The sequence below is a fragment of the Protopterus annectens genome, chromosome 9.part0 (assembly GCF_019279795.1).
Source record: "Protopterus annectens isolate FY-2018-M chromosome 9.part0, PAN1.0, whole genome shotgun sequence".
Classification (NCBI taxonomy): Eukaryota; Metazoa; Chordata; order Ceratodontiformes; family Protopteridae; genus Protopterus; species Protopterus annectens.
The window spans coordinates 1,918,301,574-1,918,324,677 of NC_056743.1; the positions used below are offsets into that span (position 1 = coordinate 1,918,301,574).

The window sequence follows — 23,104 nt, forward strand, 5'->3', positions numbered from 1 at the left end:
TTTGGGTTGGGACTGTGGTATGCGTCAGTGTGTTTTGTTGCTGTGATGTGTGTGTGCGAGGAGAATGTAGCTTGTGTGGTGGTGTTTTGTGTGTGTTTGTATGTAGTGTGATCTCAGAGTGAGAATATTTAAGTGTGGGGGGTGTGGGGGGGTGCTTTCATGTAGTAGACAGATTGTGTGTGTTTGTGTGGAGAATGGTGTGTGTGTGTAGTAGTAGTAGTACTGTGAAATTGAAAACCTCCGGTATTCAAGGTTTTGAAATTTTCGGTTTTCGGTTTTTGTTGTTATGTGGATTCAGCTTCTTAGACTCGAGATACTGAAATTCGAGATTTCAGTATTTCAAGCTTCTGAAATGAATCTGCATATATACATGTGGTATAGAAGTAAAGCTTAAGGGTGTATTCTTTTAGTAAAGTCTATGTGTAAAGTGAGAAAACTAAGAGGTGGTAGAGTAGGATGTTTCAGTAGTAGGAGTGAAAAGAAAAACAAAAATATATAAAGTGGATTATGTACGTTCCTGACAGGGGCAAGACTTGGTGTTAAGTAGGGGAAGTTTAAGTTCCTTTTTGAAGTGTTTAGGGTGGGTAATGGATCTTAAGTGAGTTAGGAGTTTATTCCAAGCTTGGGCTACAGTGCATTTGTATAGTAGTTTACCAACATTTTTCAGTGGTTGGTAAATATCTAGGAGTTGCTGGTTGGAGGTGCGGAGTGTACAAGTAGGGGTGTAAGAGAATACCAAGGAGCAGGGCAGGTAGGTGGTTTGTATAATAGAGTGTGTGTGTTATTTAAAATTCTGATAGAAGGAGTTGTTGGAGGAATTCCAGCCATTGGAGAGAGTTGAGTCCAAGGCACTGCTGAGAGCTGTAAGGAGAGATGGTGACAGATCTAGCTATTTTGTGGTATGTTTGTTGGAGTTTGGACAAGGTTGTGGTCGGTATGTTAGTTAGGACTGGGGCGGCATAGAGAAGGGAGGGGAGGAGGAGAGCCCCAGCCAGGTAAAGTCTAGCGTTGGAGGATATGTAAGTTAAATTTTATGATATGTAAGTTAAATTTTTGTTCATTGTCAGTGATGGTACCTAGGACCTTAGTGTTGGGTTCAGGTTGTATGATGGTTTTATTGGAGGTTGTGATGACAAAGGTGGATTTATGATGAGAGAGAGAGAATGAGGGAGAAAAGGCAGGAGTTAAGTTTTTTTTTGTGGGGTTTAAGATGAGCTGACTATCAGACAGCCACTTTTCAATGGATGGAAAGATGTCTTGAGTATGAGCATGGAGTTCAGAGATGTCGGAAATGGAGATGAGAGTAGAATCGTCTGCAAATTGAATTAGGGAGGCTTGTTTGCAAGATGTGTGAAGATCATTTGTGAAAATGTTAAAGGGTAGGGGACCCAAGATGGAACCTTGGGGTACACCAGATGTGATGGGAAATGAGGGGGAGCTGGAAGAGAGCCATCTGACAGATTGTTGCCTACTAGAGAGGTAACTATTGAACCAGCCAAGGGAGAGAGCAGATAGATTGAGGTTAGCAAGTTTTGTTATCTCTGGCCTCGGCTACTGTGTGAGTAAATGATAGGAGGACAGTAGCTGTGCTGTGATTTGGCCGAAAGCCATGTTGAGTGGATGTTAGAAGATTTTCCTGAAGGAGAAAGTTTAGCAGCTGAGTATAAATGCATTTTTCAAGTATTTTAGAGAGAGGGGAAATTATGGGTATGTGTCTGTAGTTAGATGGGTCAGTAGAATTCCCCCTTTATGCAGAGGGATGGTGAAGAAAGGTTTCCAAATGTCAGGGACTGTAGCTTCTTGAATGGATCTATTGATTAGCAGGGGTACAGGATAGGCTATGGATTCAGCAGCTAGTTTGAGGAAGATAGCCTGGAGATTATCTGAGGAGGGAGAGCAGGGTTTGAGCTTAAGCAGAAGTGATTTGATGTAGGCAGTAGGAACAGGTTGAAAGGTGAAGAGGTTTTTGTTAAGTGGACTGGAAGGGATGGGAGGGGTGTTTGTGTTGTGGTTAGTGTGTGTAAGTTTTGGGGCAGTATCACTGAAGTGATTATTAAGAAGGGTAGCAGTTTCTAGAGGAGTGTTATTTGGGAAGGAGGAGGGAGTGGAAGGGCAACCTGGCTGGAGAATTTTAAGGGTGGTCCAGAATTTACATGGGTTGGATTTGCAGTTGATTTGGGGGGAGTTGTAGTAGGATTTTTTATCATTGTTGATTTGTTTTTTTGACAAGGTTCTGGAGTTCTTTGTAGTTTGGGAACAGGGATGATGCATTGGTCTTAACCCAATCTTTCCAAGCACTATCTCTTCTGTGCATAAGATATCGGGTTTTCTTAAACAGCCAGGGAGCATAATTAGCTTTGATTCAAATTCTCCTGGAGGGGGTGAGGGAGTTGAGGGTATCTAGGAAAATGTGGATAAAATTTACTACAGCTTCACTGAGAGGGAGGTGCCAGAGGAAGGACCAGTCAGTGCTAGACAGTATGGAGTTAAATAAGTTGGCATTAAAATTACAGAGTTTATGACAGTCTCTGTAAGAGTGTGATTTGGGTCTTTGGATGGAGGTGGGAAGATGTGTAATGTGGGTAGTTGGGCAGAGTGTCTTTGGATGGAGGTGGGAAGATGATCACTTAAGGAGTCTGGTAAGGTACATGGGCTGTGATAGAGGTTAGGGGTGTTAGTGAGGATCAAGTCGATAGTAGAGTAGGAAGAAGAGGTTTGTGCATGCGGGTGGGGGATGTTACCAGTTGTTGGAATCCATGTAAGATGCTACTAATTTGTGGAGAGTGTGTTGTAAGTTTAGACCAGTCAGTTGTTGACATCAGCAAGGATGAGGGTTTCATAGGGTATATTGTAGGAAAACCAGGATAGGATATGTTCTAGGGTTGGAATATTGTTTCCTGGGGGGATATATATGGAGGCAATGGCAAATTTCTTATGTGAGTTTAGGTGGCAGTTTAGGATAATTAGTTCAGCTGGGTGGAAGTCAGGAATAGGGATGGTGGTAGGTGAGAGATTAGGGTTGTCAGAGTAGAGGATGGCAACTCCACCCCACCAGCTTGTTGAACAACGACTCCAGGAACAGAAAGTAGAAAGGGCTGTCACCAAGATTAGGGAGCCTATAACAAGGAAGGCAACAAGAGATCTTGTAGATGTATTAGAAATGTTTTGGAAATTCTATGCAAGTCTGTATAAATCAGAGAAATGTGGAAATCAAGAAAAGATAGAAATGGAAATGTTTATGGAAGAATTAAATATGTCAAAGATTAGAGGTAGATGATGCTCAATTACTAACGGTTAGGATAGGAGGAGATGAGATAAAAATTGTGGTGTATAACCAATCTACAGGAAAGTCCCCAGGAATACATGGTATTCATGTAGAAGTTTGGAAGCTAGGAGGAAAAAACTGATAAAGATCTGGAAGGTTTTGTTTAACAACATTTTAAGAGAAGGAGAAGCACCAACATCCTGGAAGTAAGCAGTGGTAGCTTAGTTCTTAGAATACTTCCTGCACCTTTATGAATATAATATTCTGCATGGCTATTAGTATTCTGTCTAAGGATCTGCATCCAAAATCCCAGTCTCTCCTTATTTGTTGAATTCCCTCTCTGTTTCATCATCATCCCTTTCCACTTGAACTCTAGCTTTCTGCTTGTGTTATACTTAAGAGCCTTAACTGAGTAGCTCTAAAATATCCCTTCAACTTAAGTAATCGTAAACCCCCTTGTTCTATTGGAAGGATCAACTTCTCCCACTTAACTCTTCCCCTGTCAGATAAAAATCATTCAACTCTTAATTAGTATCCACAACTTCTCCTCTGGTTGATAAGAAAATCCCTGATATATATATTAAAGTAAAGGGACTAAAATATTTTACTGCTTGTATCTTGATATCCATAGACAAGAGCTTCCAATTTCTCAGTTTTTGTATTATCTTTTGTTTAGTCTCTTCCCAGATATCCTTAGCTGCCATAACAAAACCCACCCATACTCCTAAATACTTCATTTTATCCTGTCCGCTTTAATATGGGTATTGCTGAATTTATTCATATGTGGGTACATGTTTACAGCTATAACCTTTATTTTATCTTCATTAGGCTTTGGGTGCTGACTTGTCTAAACATGGGGTTAACTCTTGGCTAGGCTTATAAGGGCTTCAGGACCAGTAGCCTAATAACTTCCTATGATCCTATGATTAATGTTATACCCTGAAGAAACAAATCCTATAGTTATCATACAATATTTTATATTCCTTACTAAGGTATGTACAGGTACAAAATAATATAGTCTACAAACAAGACCATCTTTTCTTGATTACCATATCAATTATATCCTCGATTTTCTGAGTCCTTTATTTTCTTTGCCAACGGTTCTAAGTATAAAGCAAATAATAAAGGAGAAAGAGGATGTCCCTGCCTAGTTCATCTGTTCAGACACAACTTGCCAGAGAGAAGTCCTCCCACTTTGATTTTTGCCTCAGATTCCCCATATATCCTCCTAATTAATTAACTTTATTATTGTATCAGGGAATGCAAATACTTCAACTGCCTTACTCAAAAAATTCCAGCTTAATCTGTTGAATGCTCCCTGTGCATCAAGACTCGCCAACAGGAACATTAGTCTTTTTTTTTACATTCTGCTTCCTTTTGGATTATTATTGTTATTTTAATGTTGTCAAACATTTGCCTCCCCTCCACAGAGCTGCATTGATCCATATCTATCCATATCTGCCCATTTTGGCAACATCTTTACCATTCTGTGGTTTAAAATTGAAATGGGCATGTATGTTGCTTGATCTGATAGGTCTTTACCTTCTTAAGGTATTATAGCCACCACAGCTTTTTTCCAAGATGTTGGTGCATCCCCTCCTTTTAAAATACTGTTAAACTAAACTTTCCAAATCTTTATCGCTTTCTTCCCTCCTAGCTTCCATATGTCCACCAGAATAGTATCTATTCTTGGAAACTTTCTTGCAGATTAGTTATATGCCAATGTATTTATCTCATATCCTCCTATCTTAACTGTTAATTGTTGAATCCCATCTACCTTGGTGTATTTAAGTCTTCCATAAGCATTTTCATTTGTGCTTTTTCTTGATTTCTACATTTCTCTGCTTCATAAAAATGTTCATAAAATTTCCATAATATCTCTAATAACAGTACAGGAGCTGTGATTATCTTTTTTGTTATTGGCTTCCTAAGTTTGCAACAGCCCTTTCTACTTTCTGCTGCCAAAGTCATTGTGCTAAAAGTTGTTGTGCTGTAGGGTTATTGTTAATAGCAATATTTTTAAACTCATGCATATTATCCAGGTACTCCTTTATTTTCTCTTTAGCACTCTGCAGTTAGGCCTTTTCTTGTTCTGTGAGATTCCCTGTATTCTGCAATACTATAACCTTTGGCAGCCCCTCCAAATAATTCTTGTTACTGCTTACCATATATCTTTTCATTTTATTTCTGATTTTTTAAACTCCATTTTCATTTTATCCCACTCACTAAGTATAACTTATAAAGAACTTTCTATCTTCCCTAATAACTCCCAAATAATTTCCAGTACCCATTCCTAAAATTCCTCTTTTTTAACCAATAGGTGGGGAAGGGAAGTGTGTCTCAGCTTTATTTCATTACCCCTCATTTTTATCTTAGTTATTACTGGTGTATAATCAGAAATTGTTATTGGATGTGTGCCAAAGCTTTAAATAAATGTACATGTTTCAGAGAACTATAATTTCTGTCTAGACTAGTCCAGTTATTGTACCTTGGGGAATAATACGTATATTCTGTCTGAGATCCTACTACTACTGAATTCACATCCTGCATACCAAATATTTTCATAAATTTCTTCAAAAGTCTACCCTCTTTTGTTACATTATCCCTTCTAGGTTCCCCTGATACATCCTCACTATTGTAAATCAAATTCTAGTCCATACCTATAAATAATATTCCCTACTAAAAGCTGATTATTTCTCCCCAAAATTTCTTAAGCTCCATAATAGCAGTTTTGGGTGTAATATAAATACATTTCATTGTAAACCTCCTCCCTTGCAAATAACCCCTTACTACCACAAATCTACCATTTTTTTGTCTTTTTTCCCTTATTCCCAAGAAAAAGTGCACTGGCTATCTTTTAAATAAAACTAAATTGTGCTAAATTGTTCTATTAACTGCATTAAAGTATTAAGTTGCTTGAGGATGTTATTACCTCTTACTCACTTCTCATAATTTCAAACTTAATTTTTTCACTGAACTGTTTGCCATTGTATGTTTAACATTTGTATTTCTCTCAGCAAAGAATACTCAGAATTCTCAGGATTAACTGCTTGCACCTACAGATAGCTTGTCTCCATGGAAATGTACTCAGCAATGAGTCTTTGCAAATTTCACTCAGAAATCACTCCTTCGGTAGCTCAGTTGGTAGAGCGGAGGACTGTAGATGATGGTGCTATAGAAATCCTTAGGTCACTGGTTCGATTACGGTCCGAAGGAGATTAATTTTTGGGTTGGGAGGGTGGCCTAATGGTTAAGGTGTTTGCCTTACAAACACAAGGTGCGGGGTTCGAGTCTCACAAGGGATAATTGGCTAGGCTTAAAATGGCTTGCAAGGGCAGTTAGCTTAGTACTAATCTATGAACCTATGAAAAGAATACACAGCTGCAGACATCTTGACTCCACTGAACATTTGCCAGTGGAAGACAAACAAGCTAATATCTATGCAGTTGTAAGAAATTTAGCATTTTCATGGCTTTCATCATTATTGTCTTATTTTTTAAGCCTATATGCTTACAAAACACCTGATGTGATCTTGTCCTATCTCGCCTTCATTCTTCACTAGTGGGTTCGACTCGGCCTTATAAAAAAGCTCGAGGTCTTCAACTGGCTTGTGGCTGTATCCCTGTCTCATCATGCCCTAGGAAAGCTCCCCAGATCTCGTTTGCTACTAAACAGATCGGATGCTTCCATTTTGGCTCTGGCTAAGTTGGAAAATTTTTCTTCTTACTATTGATATATTCGGCATTTTTGCTGTTTAAAGACTTAACGATTACCATTTTGGTAATAATCTAGTTAGTTTAGAGAGTTTGCTCTTCTGCTTTACTTTTCTGGCCGTTGTTTTTTCTTTGCTAGGCCTGTGTTACTCCCTATCCTGGCTTAAATTTACTGTTTTAAGCCCATTTTTAGTTAGAGAGCTTTCTTTCTATCCTTTAGCTTGCCTTTTACACACTCGTTTAATTTAGAGAGTGTTGTAAAGAACCTTATTGTTCCTGTTACTTGTTCCTAACCAAAACCAGTAGCTCGTTTGAGTTAGAGGTCTGCCGTTGCCTGTTTAAGTTATAGGGCAATCCTCTCCCCCCCCCTCCCTTTTTGACTAGGCAGCTTCGTTTTAGTTAGGGAATTGCCACCCCTTTCCCCTTTTCTGTAGTTGCTAAGTTTTTTTGTCTTCTTGTTGCTATTGTTTTAAAAAAAAAGTTTTTGTATATAGTATAGTCATAGCTTGGGTTTATCTATTAGACTGTTGAGTAGTTTGTACACTTTTTCTTATACTTGTTGTTTGTTAGTAGACTAATTAAGTCTAAGGAACATAAAGAAACCAAACCCTCTGGGTTTAAAAAGCATGTGAAGTGTAACCTGAAAATGTCCATCACAGATGGACACACTATTTGTGTATATTGTCTTGGAGCTTTGCATCTGCAAGAAACCTGTTCCATTTGCCACTCTTTTAGTTCTAGAGTGCTTCTTGAAAGGAAGAACAAGCTTATTGTGAGAGGTTTACTGAAGTCCCCCTTTGCTGAAGCATTAGAAGAAGGTCAGGGCACTTCTAAATTGACCAAGTCTCCTTAATTCAAGTCTGACAAATCAGGGAAAAGATCATCTCCTTCTTCTGGCCAATCGGAGCCAGCAACAAAGCTGACAAAAGTTACTTCTCCGGACCTGAAAATTGTTGGGCCTGAAAAATCTTCATCATTGGCTCCTTCAGTATCAGGGCCGATAGAATTTGAATTATGGAGCCGATCCCTGGAATTGGTACTAGTCTCCCGTACTTTAAGGTCACCTCTTCTGCAACTGGTCAGATCTCCTGCCCCCTCCTCTCGGTCCTCCAGGAGTCTTTCTGATGATGACGTAGCTCAGGTGGTGCACAGACTTTTAAGGACACTGGTGCTGGCCAAATTTCTATCAGCTCCAACCCAGAGGGAATTGGCGCCGACCAGAACCTCCATTCGACATCGATTTCTCCTCCAAGCTGACCTAGGACCTTGGAGCCGGAATGTCTGGAACCTATCGTAGTGGAACCTTTGGCACCAAGACCTACTCCAGGTTCTTTGGGTCCGACATCTGCTCTGGCATCCTTGGTTCTGTCACAAGTCGAGGAGTCTAGGAGCCAGCGCTCTCCGGTTGGGTCCGGGGAAGGGAGTCGGATCAGACATTTGTGGATATGAACTTGCCTCTCAGGGCTTCGACGCAGGTGAGCTTGGCTCCTACATTGGCTTCAGAGCCAACCCCCTTGGTCCCAGGGATCCTTTCTGGCTGTTCGGAGCTGGAGGTATCATTGGATCAGGGGAGGGGGGCTTTCGAGGTGATGAAGAGAGTGCTATCTCCACAGTCAGCTCCACTCTTAGGTCCTGACATTCTTTCCCCAAAAGCACTGGCGTCTGTCTCAGTACCACACCATCCACAGACACGCAGACACCCTAGGCCTCAGGATGCCCCATCAGGTGAACCCTCCTCTTCTGAAACCTCTTCAGAATACCCTTCTGAAGAGGTCTCTCGTAAGAGACTTTGCAAGAGGAAGCATTTAGACTCCCCAGAGGAGTCAGTCACCTCTGATATAGACCTCGATAAGTCAGAAGGGTCCCCACAATCATGCTCTGAGTATGTCTCCTTTGCAGACATCCTGGAAATCCTTAAGCAGAGAGGTGGCTGGAAGTCCATCAACATTTCTGAGGAGGAGTCTGTATTCCTGAAAGCCTTTGGGTCTCAACATTCCACCAGTTGGGTGCCTTGACTTTCGATGAGCTCATGGAATTAGTTAGTTGAAAAGCGTAGGAGTCTCCAGATGCAATGGAACCTGTTCCTCGGATGCCAAACAAGTTTATCTCATTACCTTCAGATAAAGGTTTCCTTACTAAGGGCATTCCAGTAGATGCTATGTTGGTGGCAGCAGGCACCAAAAAAGGAACTTTCTGAGACATCCTCATCTGTACATCCGCCAAACAAGGAGTCTTGTATGATGGACAGATATGGGAAGGACATGTTCTCTTCACTGACTTTTGCACTCAGATTGCTTAATTATCTCACGCACTTTACTAGGCTACAAAGAGATCTAAAGGAGCTAGGAGATACTCTCCAAGGTACAGTAGCTGCAGGGATATCAGACGAAGTTTCCTCTCAGCTCTCCACCTTAAACTCTGTTGTTAACTCCTCTATGAGGCTCATTTCTTATGCAGCAGATGAAGTGAGTAGAGCAGTGGGTTCAGGAATTTCCCTGAGGAGACATTCCTAGATGCGCTTGTGTGACTTTGCGGAGCCCTTTAAATTTTCCTAAATAAATGCCCCCTTCGATGGCTCGTCCTTACAAATGCCCCCTTCGATAGCTCGTCCTTGTTCAGGCTGAAAGTCAAGGACACACTAACCAGGTGTGAGCAAAAAAGGAAAAACTTTCTCTGCCATAGGAGTCCATTTTTCTCTACCTTCTAGACCTTATCCAAAAGATCAAAAGGGAGGAAAAATATGGTTCCGAAAATCCCAGAGAGCTTTTCAAGACAAACGTGGTGATTCTTCCCCCAGGGGCAGAGGGGAAGTAGTAATGGGAGATGCCATCCATGAGGCAGAGGGGGTCCGCAGAATCAGGGCAACAGGGATTAATTCCGTGGTAGGCCATTTCAGTGCTCCTGAAGGGAGGCCCATCTGTCCTTCTTTGGAGGCAGTCGTGGGTCACTTATCTTTGTATCCAGAAGCCTGACTGGAAATAACAAAAGACAAGTGGGTACAAAGTACTGTATGTGGAAGTTACTCTGTACCATTTTCTTTTCCTATCCCAAATATAAAGAACAGCCCAGATGTTCCACCCAGTCAAAGGGAACAGGCAACTCTAGAAATTCAACAGTTGCTAGAAAAAAAGAGTCATTCAAACATTCCCCGCAAACCAAATAGAATCCGGAACTTACTCAAGGTTCTTTTTAGTGCCACAAGAACAGGGGACTGGAGACCCATACTGGATCTCATTGGATTAAACAAATCAGTAAGAAAAACAAAGTTCTGGATGGTAACACTGCAGTTGATATTCCCTTTTCTGGGAAAAGACAATTGGATGTGCTCTATAGACCTCCATGATGCATACTACCACATAAACATTGATAGGCCATCCAGGAGTCACCTGTGCTTTCGGCTAGGAGCCAGTCCCTACCAATTTCAGACTCTTTCCTTTGGTCTAACTACAGCCCCCAGAGTGTTCACCAAGTATATGGCAGTAGTCATGGCTCACTTGAGATGTTTAGGATTCCAAGTGTTTCTATATCTGGACGACTGGCTCCTGACCACCACCACCACAAAGCATCTACTACTAAAAGCAAAAGAAACCACATTGCTTCTCAACTGTCATCTAGGAATCACGATAAATTATGAAAAATCTGCCTTGTTGCCATCTCAGTGTATTGTTTTTTTATAGGAGCAGAGTTAGACACAGTAAAAATGATGGCAAAACTTCCTCCAGGAAGAGTTCAAGTACTGTGACATCAGATCTTAAACCTTCTTTCCAGGAAAAGAGTACAGGCAAGGACAGTCCTGAAAGTCTTGGGAACCATGGCAGCAGCAGTAAAATTAGTTTCATTAGCATATGAGGATTCTGCAGTGACTATTGTTCACTCAGTGGTCATTGCAGGAATTACCACTACCCATGTCCCACCAAATTCTGATAATGGAGTCCTGTAAGAAAGACCTTCGCTAGTGGCTTCACTCTACTCATGTGACATTAGGTCGACCCTTTGTTCTTCCACAGCCATTAGCCACAGTAACCACGGATGCTTCCCAGATTTGGGGGGGGGGGGGCATTTTCTGGGAAGTACAGTCCAAAGCACTTGGCAGGATCACGAGGCCCATTTGCACATCAACGTCCTAGAAATTAGAGCGGTGCTGTTGTCATTGCAGGCACTTCAGGATTCTCTTCCGCTAGGAACTATTGCAGTACAGATGGACAACATGTCAGTTGTTTGGTAGGTAAACAAACAAGCAGGAAGCAGGTCCTACCCCCTTTATCAAGAGGTCCTGAGAGTATGGCAGTGGGCGATCTCCTCCCAATGCTTTCTGATAGCAACGCACATCCCGGGGAAATCCAACGTGATAGCAGACAAATTCAACAGAGCGATTCTGATGCCTCATGAGTGGTCCCTAACACAAGAAGTAGCTGAGATTTTCCGCAAATGGGGCCAGCCTTGCTGAGACCTTTTTGCCATGTCCATGAATGCCAAATGCAGCAGCTATTTTTCCCTAATCCCCTCCGGGAGAGTCACCAATTGATTCACTTGTACATGATTGGCCCTCAGGTCTCCTCTACACCTTCCCTCCCTTTCCCTTGATACCCAAAGTTCTTCAGAAAGCCAGCTCATTGGGAAGCAGTTTGATTCTTGTCACCCCATATTGGAATCATCAAATCTGGTTCCCCTTACTTTGGCCTCATCGCCAGGAGGAGCCATGGGTTCTGGAACCAGCTCCGGACCTTCTGACTCATGCATCAGGGATGCTCCATCCCTCTCTTCAAACCCTCAAATTGACAGCATGCCTGCTCTGATTCCAAATATAGCCAGGCTCCCTAACCTTTCTTCATCTGTGAAACATATCTTGATCTCATCTCATAAGGCTTCAACGAGGAAATTATACTTGAGTAAATGGAAAAGATTTTCAGGTCTATATCACATTGTCGAACTTTTAAAAGTTCGAACACCATATGGTCGACACCATATGTTTGAACTTTAAAAATTCGGCAATGTAATAAAAAAAAAAAAGAAAACACAAAAAAACTTACCTGAAGGTTGTTAGCAGGGGGGCAAGCCCTCCTGCACCACCCACACCCCCTGCTACTTAAATATACCAACTCCGAGATCGCACTACATTGCAGGAATGGGAAAGCTTTCCTTACAGCGATCTCCATTGTAACATTCAAAGTTTTACAAGTTCAAACATATGGTTTCAACCATATGACATTCGAACTTGTAAAAGTTCGACAACATGAATGAGACCCAAAATTTTATTCCTGGGCATTAAGTAACCACATTGATCCCTTTTCTGCAACCATAGGTTCCATTCTTAAATTTTTAATGAAGCTTTTTAATGAAGGCGCAGCTGCGACTTATTATTCAAGTCCATTTAGCACTGATATGTAATTTTCATGTAAGTGTTTAGGGCCTGAGTCTGATGTCTCACAGAATATGCAAGCTTTTCTGAAGGGCAGTGTTTTATTAAGACTCCTTTACCACCATGTGACCTAAACTTTGTTTTATCCTGTTTGATTCTTCCACCCTTTGAACCTGCATCATCCTGTGCTCTAAAGTTCTTCATATGGAAAACAATTATTTTGATTGCCATCACTTCTGCTAGAAGAGTTTCAGAGCTACAAGCATTATCTATAAAGCCCCCCTACATGCTTTTCCACAAAGACAGAGTTTCCCTTCAAACAAAGCCGTTCTTCCTACCAAAAGTATGCTCAGAGTCTAATTTAATCAGTCCATAGAACTACCAATGTTTTTTCCTAACTATGGCAATAAGGTAGAATATTCGCTACACCAACTGGACGTACATAGACAATTACGTTTCAACTTACACAGGACAAAGGACTTCAGAAAATCTAACCAATTATTTGTTTCATTTTCAGAATCTAAAAAAGGTGCTCCTATACCAGAGGTCACACTTTCAAAATGGCTATTAGATTGCATTACCTTTACATACAAATTTCACAACAAAGATCCCTTTAAAGACAAGGGTCATTCTATGAGAGCCTTAGCAGCCTCGTCTGCCTTTTGGGCTAGACTACCAATTGATACCATTTGTGCTGCTCCAACATGGGCAACATACCTTTAACACTCAGTAAAGAGTGGATTTGGCCTCCAGGAATAGGGCCTCTTTTGGGTCCACTGTTCTGAAGAATATTCTCCCGTGAGCCACCCAAGAAATACTGTGCTAGGGATGCTGTCCCAACCAGTGAAGAATGAAGGCGAGATAGGACAACATCACATAAAAAAGTTATGTACTCACCATAACGTTCGATGTGTGTTGTCCATCTCGCCTTCATTCTTACATCCCACCCTCCTTCCCTCAGCCTTTGGCTCTTGGAGGACAGAGTGGCCATGATTGGGAAATATGTTCTCCGACCTTCTTTGCTGTATAAATTTGGGATAAGTTTTTTCTTACATATTGTTTTATCAGCAAACAAGATCTGGGGAACTTTTCTAGGGCATGATGGGATAGAGATACAGCTATAAGCCAGTGGAAGACCTGGAGCTTTTGTGTACGGCCGAGTCAGAACCGAGGATTGATTCCAAACTCAAACAGTGAAGAATGAAGGCGAGATGGACAACGCACGTGTTATGTTATGGTAAGTACATAACTTCTTTTTTACCACTTAAGCCAAAGGTAGCAATCTAGGCATTCACCCTTGTAAAATAAAAACAGAAAATATCCTAATTATAGATATAATATAATCAATGTACATTTATACCCCCACCCCTACCCCAGCAGCCCAAGATTACAGCATATAAACATTAGACTTGTCCAGCCTTTTTTCTCTTGTTATAATGTAAAACCTACATTTCTTGCAACTACAAAGTACTAGTTTATTTTAATATCCTTAACCCATACAACAGTTACTGAAAACTAGACTAGGAGTCTAAACATGAAACTGCACTCATTGCAAGCATTCTTAACCATGGGAGAAGCTGACATTTGTGCAGTCACAGAAACCTGGTTCAAAGATGCGGAGAGCACCCTAGCCATACCAAGTTACTCATCCTGTCATTCTTTCAGACCTCAGACTGTGGGCAGCAGAACAAAAGGAGGTGGAGTTGCAATACATATAAAAGACACACACTCCTCTGGGCTGGTCAAACAGTGTGATGCACAGGAAAAACTCAAGGTGCAGTTAACAATTGACAAGACCCCTATTCAAATCATAGCTAGCTATAGGCCTCAAACTCTGACTCAAGATGCCCATTCCACCTATCTGGACCTCTTAAAATCTATCAAGATTCAAACCTTTAACCTGATGCTGGGTGACTTTAACTATCCAACCATACATTGGAAGACATACTCATGCCAAAACACAAATGCACAGAGATTCCTTGATTTTGTCAGTGCAAATGCCTTGGACCAGTTGGTTGACATCCCCACAAGAGGTGAAAATATCTTGGACTTGGTATTAACCAACATGAGTAACCACTGCCACATCCCTACAGTGTCATCATCCCTGGTAAGATTTGACCACAAAGCAGTCACTTTTGAAGTCACCATCTCCCCTGATCCCCCCCCCCCCAGCTAGGGTCAAGCAAAAAAACTTCTCCAAAGCTGATTACAACCTTCTGAGTGAAGATATAAACAGCTTCACAACCCCTCCTCCTCCATTGGAACTGGCACATATGTCCAAACCTACACCAAAGTACTGTATGAGCATTTATATAGCTGTATGGAATCAGGAATACCAGACAGGATGAAATCATCCTCCTCAAGAAAGAATAAACCTGTCTGGTGGAAATCTACAATAAATAAACTCTATAATAAAAGGAAAAAATTGCTGTCCAGGTCCAAGAAGGAGCAGGTGCCTAATTGTAAGCGATCTCCCCTTAGCCTGAACAAGCAAATAAGAGCACTAGTGAAATCCTCCAAAGCAAATTTTGAGTCCAAACTGGCCACATCTACTAAAGACAATTATAAGGCCTTCTTCACATATGTCCACAATCTCAAGGAAAGCACCCAGATCTGCTCAGAACTGGTGGTCAAGGACACCACATACACAAAAGCTGTATAGCCAACGTGCTGGCAGACAGGTTCAGTGAAAATTTCACTCCTCTGTCCCCACCCATCAGTATAACAGGACATCCCCAGTACCTGCCCCATTCCTGTTATCTCTAGGGAGCAAGTCATCACTGCCCTCTCAAAGGCAAAAAATACAGCCTCCGTGGGACCCGATAACATCCCAGGCTGCATCCTACATGAACTCAGGCAGGAACTTGCAGCACCATTAGGCACCCTGTTCAACCAAAGCCTGAATACCGGCTTCGTCCCAGACAAGTGGAGGACAGCTACTGTCATCCCTTTGCACAAAGGTGGAGTGTCCATGGATCCAGGAAATTATAGACCCATCAGCCTAACTAGCCTGATCTGCAAGGCCATGGAATGGATTATCATGGACTTCATTAACAAGAACATTGGCAACCTCCAGACACTTGATCTCACGCAGTTTGGTTTTGTCAAGGGGAGGTCATGCCTGTTAAATTTGGTCAACTTTGAGACAGTCACCAAGGCCATAGATGAGGGGAAGATGGTGCACACCACCTATCTTGACCTGGCCAAAGCCTTTGATACTATTCCCCACTCAGGTATAATAGATAAACTCTCTCAACTAGGCATCATTCCATATGTTACTAGATGGGTAGCAAACTGGCTCACTGATAGAATCCACTTAGTCAAAATAGGGGAAGCCACCTCATGTAGTAGACCCGTAACAAGTAGTGTACTCCAGGGATCGGTCTTGGAGCCTCTGCTATTTGGGATATACTTCTCGGAGGTGCAGGCCAAATCTAGTGGGCTATGGGTGACCAAGTTTGCAGATGACTGCTAGCTGGGTGGTGTCATCAATTCCCCTACTGATGTGGACATCCTCCAAGAGGGTCTCAACCAAATGACTGGTGCCAGAAACATGGCCTCAGACTGAAGGCCAAAAAATGCATCATCAACCCTTTTGGGGAGAGTGACATCCCGACAAATTATCACATTGATAATAAGGTACTAAGCACTCAATCAGTCGTGAGGGCCTGGGCACCCAGGTTGATAACAGTCTGACTTTTGACCACCATATTGCCTCTGTTGTACAGAAAGCTTTCTACATGGTCCACCTCATTAGTAATGGTATCTCATCCAGGGACAAAGTGGTCATAACATCCCTGTATTCTTCCCTTATAAGACCCATTACTGAGTACAATGCCCCTTTCAGTATGTACCTCATAAAGCACATGCAGTAGCTGGAGAGACCGCAGAGATTCCTCACCTGGAGAATTGAGGGCCTCAAACACCTACCCTACACAGATAGGCTAAAAGCCCTGTCCCTCTAGTCATTCTCCTACAGACTCCTCAGAGATGATCTCTGTATGGCATACGAAGCAATCTCAGACTCTGCCCTGATGGGACTACTGCATATCTGCAAGTCAAGCTCCACTCGAGTAACCCGCACATGTGACCTCAACCTGGTCTTTGACATAAATAGGACTCATTGGTGGGACAGATTTTTGTCCCAGAGACTCCCCCTTTTGTGGAATAGACTCCCTCTCCACATAAAGCAGAGTACCCCATTAAACCTTTTTAAGCGCAACCTGGATAACTGGATGGGGAACAGAAAATACACCCGTGGGATTCTACCTGTGTCCCTGCTGGACAGTGGCATAGGGTGCTGACTTGTTGGAACATGGGCTAAATTTTTGGCTAGGCTTTTAAGGGCCTCAGGGCTATTAGCCTAGTAACATCCTATGATCCTATGAAAAGACTCCCCCTACATTTAAAATATCCCTGACTACACACTACACAAAACTGGTTTACTGTGTATAACATGCAGTTATTATCATGATATGTTTTATACAAATACTAATAAAAACAAAAATTGTTTTACTTACAGTTAGTTTCCTCTCTCATATCTTTCTAAACATTAAGGATATAAAATGGGGTATATGCTTGGCAGTCCACCCACAAGTTTAACAAAGTCAACAAATGTCCAGTGTTTTTCAGCTATTTTTTTCTTGCAAAACCATATTTCACAAATGTGATTAGATGCTTTATAGGCTTCCATTTATTCAGTAATTTCAGAGTTGCTGGTCTTCTTCTTGTTCATCTCCACCTCCCAAGACCTGCCTCTGGTTCAAGTCCAATATACTGCTGATTCTTCAGTCAACTCTTGTTCTTTTTTCAGTCTCTCAAGCATTTTCCTTTAGAACATTGGAAATGGGTTCACCGGCAAAGTCTCTCTATGAAACTTATCATCAGAAGAATGAGTAGCAGAGTCCCTCCTGCTTGCTGACTCACTTTTTGTTGGATAAACTTTTTTTATTTCTTACTTAGCCTGTTATTTGTCAAACATGACTCAGATCCTCCAGGAAAAAAAAACATTTTGAAGACAACTGGAGTAAATTTGCTTCTCTTCTGCCTGGTGTACCATGAATTTTCATTTTCTAAAAGTACTCTGCTGTCTCCAACTTTTAATATTTATCCCTTCTGCCACAGTTTTATTAGGATAAACTCTTTCTGCTAGTATGATTAGCATGATTACATCTTTCCTAATATAGGTCTTGGCTGCTTTATCATGGCCTGGTTTGGAGCATACACGCAATGTGCCCTTTCAGTTAACAATTTCTGTTGTGGAATGCCGGTCCAGTTACTTATTTCTGCTTTCACAAAATTAATATAATTTGTTCCTTCCAGTTTGTTTCTCTGGTACAGCAGAAAATCTTAGATATTCTCTGTGTGCTTTCTTTTAATTCTACTATTTTTTAACAGTTCTTCTTGAAAAATCTCATTTTCAGATGGCTTTTTCTTCATGTCAGCCTCTGATTTTTGCAGTTTTATCAGATCATCTGAATGACTGGTTAAAGATTCTTCTATTTTTCCAGCCTTTTGGTTTTTGAATTGATAAATTCCTTCAGTGGTTCATTTATTTTAATCTTCTGTGAGGACATTTGATATATTGTTCCTCTAAATTACTGGAAGCCATCTCTTGAACTGCTTTTTTGCTGAACAGCTGCAAAATTCTTTCCATACAGTGTTTTCTCTTCACCTTTTCTGGTTTATTTTCTTCCAAGTTTTCAAAACTTTTTCTTTGCTGGCATCCAGACAGTTTATTTACTCTCCAGTAACTGAATTTTATGAAAAAAAATTTCAGTGGCACTCCTTTTCTCAATTTTAATTTTCACACTAGTAGAGCTGAAGTTATGCTGTTTATCAGTGTGCTGCCATTTTAGAAGTCTGAAATTCCTTCTTTAATAAAAAGTCCCATGCTTGGTTCTTCCCAAATGTGTCTCCTGTAGCATGGCTATTTGCACTCTGCATTTAATGATATAATTCAATGCTGTTTCCTTTTTCTCAATACCTGTGAGACTATTCACATTCATAAGATGTTATTATTCCCACATATTCTATATCAAACAACAACAACTTGAACGGATTCCAGAAAAGCAAAAAATGTAAAATCCACAACAAAGAAGTGTGGAATCCAGCTGTCTTATATAAACAGTAATTTATTAACAAGCACAGCTTTCAAGTTGTAAAAACAATTTCTCAATGCTCATCCCCACCTATTATATATGACATATTTTTAAATGTCTGTTTCCAGCTTATGCGATGCCTGCACCCACTAATGTTTGGCAGGCTGATCTTTTATATATTTTTTCTTGTCCTGTCCATCTGAGCCTATGTCACATTTTACAAGACCTGTTTTAATGAAAACCCTCAAAAAAAAAAAGAACACAACCCCAAAACACCTATTTTAAACAATGAAAATTAACCCTCCTAATTGGAACAGTTGTCCCGAATAGATAGCTACACAAACACACAGGCATTATCTGACCTAAAGTTAATTTTATCCATAATGAAACAAGTGATGTTAAGTTGTCTATCTCGCCTTCATTCTTGCTGGATGGGTTCGGAGCCGATCCTCGGCTCCGACTCGGCCAATACTAAAGCTTGAGAGCTAATTCCACCGGCTCGAGGCTCCCCTATATCCCACAGTGCTAGGTGGTAACTACTCAGATCTCGTTTGCCGCTTAGCTGACGAGGTGCTTTTCTACCGGCTCTGGCAGGTTAGTGAAGAATTTAATTCTAAATTTTTCAATTCTTAGACCCCTAGTACCCTTTTTTTACTAAAACCTTTAGTTTTAAATTCCCTTTTTCCTGGTTCGACAACTTTGTTGCCCTTAATTCCTTCTTTTATTCCCCTTTAGTTTTAGGCCTTAGGCCCCTTCTAGTCCCCTTGTGTGACTGGTAATTTATTTTTAATTAAGGCCTGTGTGTGTGTGTGTGTGTGTGTGTGTGTGTGTGTGTGTGTGTGTGTGTGTGTGTGTGTGTGTGTGTGTGTGTGTGTGTGTGTGTTTTCTTGGACCTTTTATTATGTCTAAGGAATCTAAGGTCTCAGGCTTCAAGAAGTGTGACTCGTGCTGTCAGAAAATGTCTCTGACAGACGGTCACACTTCTTGTGTGTATTGCCTGGGACCTTTGCACCTGCAGGACTCTTGTGCTGTTTGCCATGGTTTTAGCCCTAGAGTCCTGCAGGAACGCAAGAATAAATTAATCTTGCATGGCTTATTAAAGCCTGAAGGCCCCCCGACTCAGTCTGTGTCGGGGAAGCCTTCTAAAACTTCCAAACAGTCGGCTCCAGTTTCTGAGTCGACTTCTGGAAATGTAAAGTCTGCTTCGACATCGGCTCCGGCCGGAGCCGATGTTTCCAAGCCTCATACTGTTACCTTGGCTCCGGCTGGAGCCGAGGTTGATAAAACTCCGTTGGCTCCGATACTCTTATCGGAGCAACCTTCTAGGAAAAGATCTAGATCCCCCTCTATCGGCTCCGTGCACTCGGCACCAGGATCCCCTCTTCTTTCTGAACGGAGCCATAGAACACATTCCTCACGGTCTTCCAGGCTATCTGACCACGATTTGCAAAGGGTAGTGAGTAGACTTCTCAAGTCCGAGGCACTGGCCCAAATGCTACATAGCCCAACTCAGCAGTCAGTGGCTATTTCCGTTCCCCAATGTATTCCTCCTCCAACTCCTTTGAGTTCGGAGCCAGGGCTCGTCGGAGCCATGACTGTCGGTGTGTCGGATCTGATACCTTCCCTTTTGGCTCCGTCGTCTGCTCCGATCTCCTCCTTGGAGGGATCTCGGCGCCGAGCTTCCCTCGTCGGCTCCGAGGGGGCGAGTGGCATCGGACCCTTGTCCGACCCCACTCTCCCTCTCGGGGCTTCGGCGCTGGTGAGTTCGGCTCCAACATCGGCCTCGGAGCCGTCCCTGTCGGTGCCGGGGGGGTCCTTATCTCTTCGGAGCGGGGACCTCCGGCCTTGCCTGATAGGGGTGCCTTCGAGGTCATGCGGAGCGTGCTAGAACCAGGGTCTGCCCCACAGTCAGCTCCGTCAGCCCCTCCATCTTCAGTGCCTGCGGTGATTTCTACCCACCCCCTTGCATTAGACCGCAGAGAGCCAACTCCTCAAGTTTCCCCATTGGGAATTTCCTCCTCTTCCGAGGCCTCTCCTGACCTGGTAGGAGATCCCCCTAGGAAGAGGCAGTGCAAGAGGAAGCACATTGACTCCCCTAAGTCTATCACCTCTGACACTGACTTAGAGGAATCTGAAGGTTCCCCTCGATCCCCCTCTGAGGATGTCTCCTTTGCTGACATCCTTGAGATCCTGAAACAGAGGGGGAACTGGCCAGCCCTTAACCCTTCGGAGGATGAGTCAGTGTATCTTGAGGCGTTTGGCTCTCGTCCTTCTACCTCCTGGGTGTCCCCTCCCTTTGACCCCCTTATGGAAGTGGTGGCAAGGAAGGCCTGGACGGCTCCTGATTCAGTGGAACCCACCCCGAGGAGGCCATCTAAGTTTATTACTGCCCCTAGAGATAAAGATTTTTTATCCAAAGGTGTCCCCGTTGATGCCATGGTGGTGGCTGCGGCCACTAAGAAGGAGTTAGCCGATCCTTCGGTTCCTGTCCATCCTCCTAATAAGGAATCTAGGACCATGGACAGGTACGGTAAGCGGATGTTCTCATCAGCGACCTTTTCAATGCGGTCGCTGAACTACTTATGCCACTTCACTCGTCTCCAGAGAGATTTACTCAAGGATATGAGTGAAGTGATAAAGGAACCTACAGCTGAGGGGTTCCAAGACAGAATGAACTCCCAGTTGGCAACCCTGAATTCCATCGTTAACTCCTCCGTGTGGCTTATCTCATATGCTGCGGATGGGGCGAGTAGAGCTGCAGGCACAGGTGTTGCCTTACGACGTCACGCCTGGATGCGGCTGTGCAACTTTGCGGACCCTTTCAAGGCGTCCTTCACCAATTCTCCCTTTGATGGATCATCCTTGTTTGGTCCACAGGTGAAGGATACATTGACCAGGTGTGAGGTGGAAGGTAAGACTCTCTCTGCCGTAGGAGTCCGTTTTTCTACCCCTTCTAGACCCTATCCCAAAGGTCAGAGGGGAGGAAAGATGTGGTTCCGTAAACAATCCCAGGGAGTCTCATCTGACACACAAGGTCGATTCCCCTCTAGAGGCAGAGGGGGGAATAATAATAGACGCCGCCCTAGAGGCAGAGGAGGTCCACAAAACCAGGGTAGCAGAGAAACGTTCTCTGATAAACCCTTTCAGCATCCCTGAGGGGCTGCCCGGCTGTCCACCTTCGGAGGCAGTCGGGGGAAGGTTATCCCTGTACTCAAAAGCCTGGCTTTCCCTTACTCAAGACAAATGGGTACAGTCGATCATATCCGAGGGTTACAAAATTCCCTTTATTCACATCCCATCCCAACCCAAAGGATCCCTTCCAGACGTTCCACCCAGTCTAAGGGAACAAGCAGCATTAGAAATTTCAAAGCTGCTATCAAAAAGAGCTATCCAATCAGTCCCAGCAGACCAGCAAGGATCCGGAATCTACTCCAAATTCTTTTTGGTACCAAAGAAAACAGGGGACTGGAGACCCATACTGGATCTCAGCAACTTAAACAAGTATGTCAGGAAAACAAAATTCCGGATGGTCACGCTACAGTCCATTGTACCCTTCTTGGGTCAGGACAATTGGATGTGCTCGATAGATCTTCAGGACGCGTACTACCATATCAAGATGAACAGACGCTCCAGAAGATTTCTCCGCTTCAGGCTGGGAGCCAGTCACTACCAGTTCAGAGCCCTGCCCTTTGGTCTCACTACAGCCCCCCGTGTGTTTACCAAATGCATGGCAGTGGTCGCAGCTCACTTGAGACGTCAAGGATTCCAGGTGTTTCCATATTTAGACGACTGGCTCCTTACCGCCACCACCAGACATCAATTTCTTCTATCCAGGGACTTCACCATCCAAACTTGCCAAACTCTAGGCATTTCAATAAATTTCGAAAAATCTGCCTTGTCGCCTTGTCAATCTATTACCTTTATAGGCACCACCTTAGACACACTCAATCTTTCAGCCAGACTCACAGAGCAGAGAGTGTCAGACATTCGAAAACAAGTTTCCCTTCTCTTACAATACAACAAAGTCAAAGCCAGACTAGTTTTGAAGGTGTTAGGACTCATGGCAGCAGCTATTCCCCTTCTCCCCTTAGCTCGCTTCCACATGAGGATCCTCCAATGGATGCTGTTTACTCAATGGTCCTTCCAACAGCTCCCGAAGTCCCATACCATATTGATAACTCAATCATGCAAGAATCAACTGTCTTGGTGGATCACATCACCTCAGGTTCTCCGAGGAAGACCCTTCACTCCCCCCCCCCAGTCGCCACGTTGACAACAGACGCCTCCCTGATCGGGTGGGGGGGGCATTATCAGGGCAGGACAGTCCAAGGCACGTGGCAACCTTTCGAGTGCCACTTGCACATAAATGTCTTAGAGATGAGAGCAGTGCTTTTAGCGTTGCAAGCCCTTCACTACTCTCTTCCCACTGTGACTATTGCAATTCAGACGGACAACATGTCCGTAGTGTGGTACATCAACAAACAAGGCGGAACCAGATCATACCCTTTATGTCGAGAGGCACTCAGACTTTGGCAATGGGTGATCTCTTCTCAGCGTTTTCTGATAGCAACGCACATTCCCGGGAAATCCAACGTGATTGCAGACAAGTTGAGCAGGGCAATTCTCATGCCCCACGAGTGGTCTCTGAAGAAATCAGTTCTAGAAG

At 42.9% G+C, this 23,104-nt stretch overlaps 1 protein-coding gene and 1 non-coding gene across 2 annotated transcripts in view; both read left to right on the plus strand.

The window, feature by feature from the left end:
- The window catches only part of CACNA1A (calcium voltage-gated channel subunit alpha1 A), a 3,713,953-nt gene that overhangs the window by 39,553 nt on the left and 3,651,296 nt on the right, over window positions 1-23,104 (plus strand). The gene's annotated exons all lie outside the window — the stretch shown is intronic.
- TRNAY-GUA lies at window positions 6,392-6,481 on the plus strand. The gene is given in 2 exon segments: window positions 6,392-6,428; window positions 6,446-6,481. It is a non-coding gene; the product is annotated as a tRNA-Tyr (tRNA).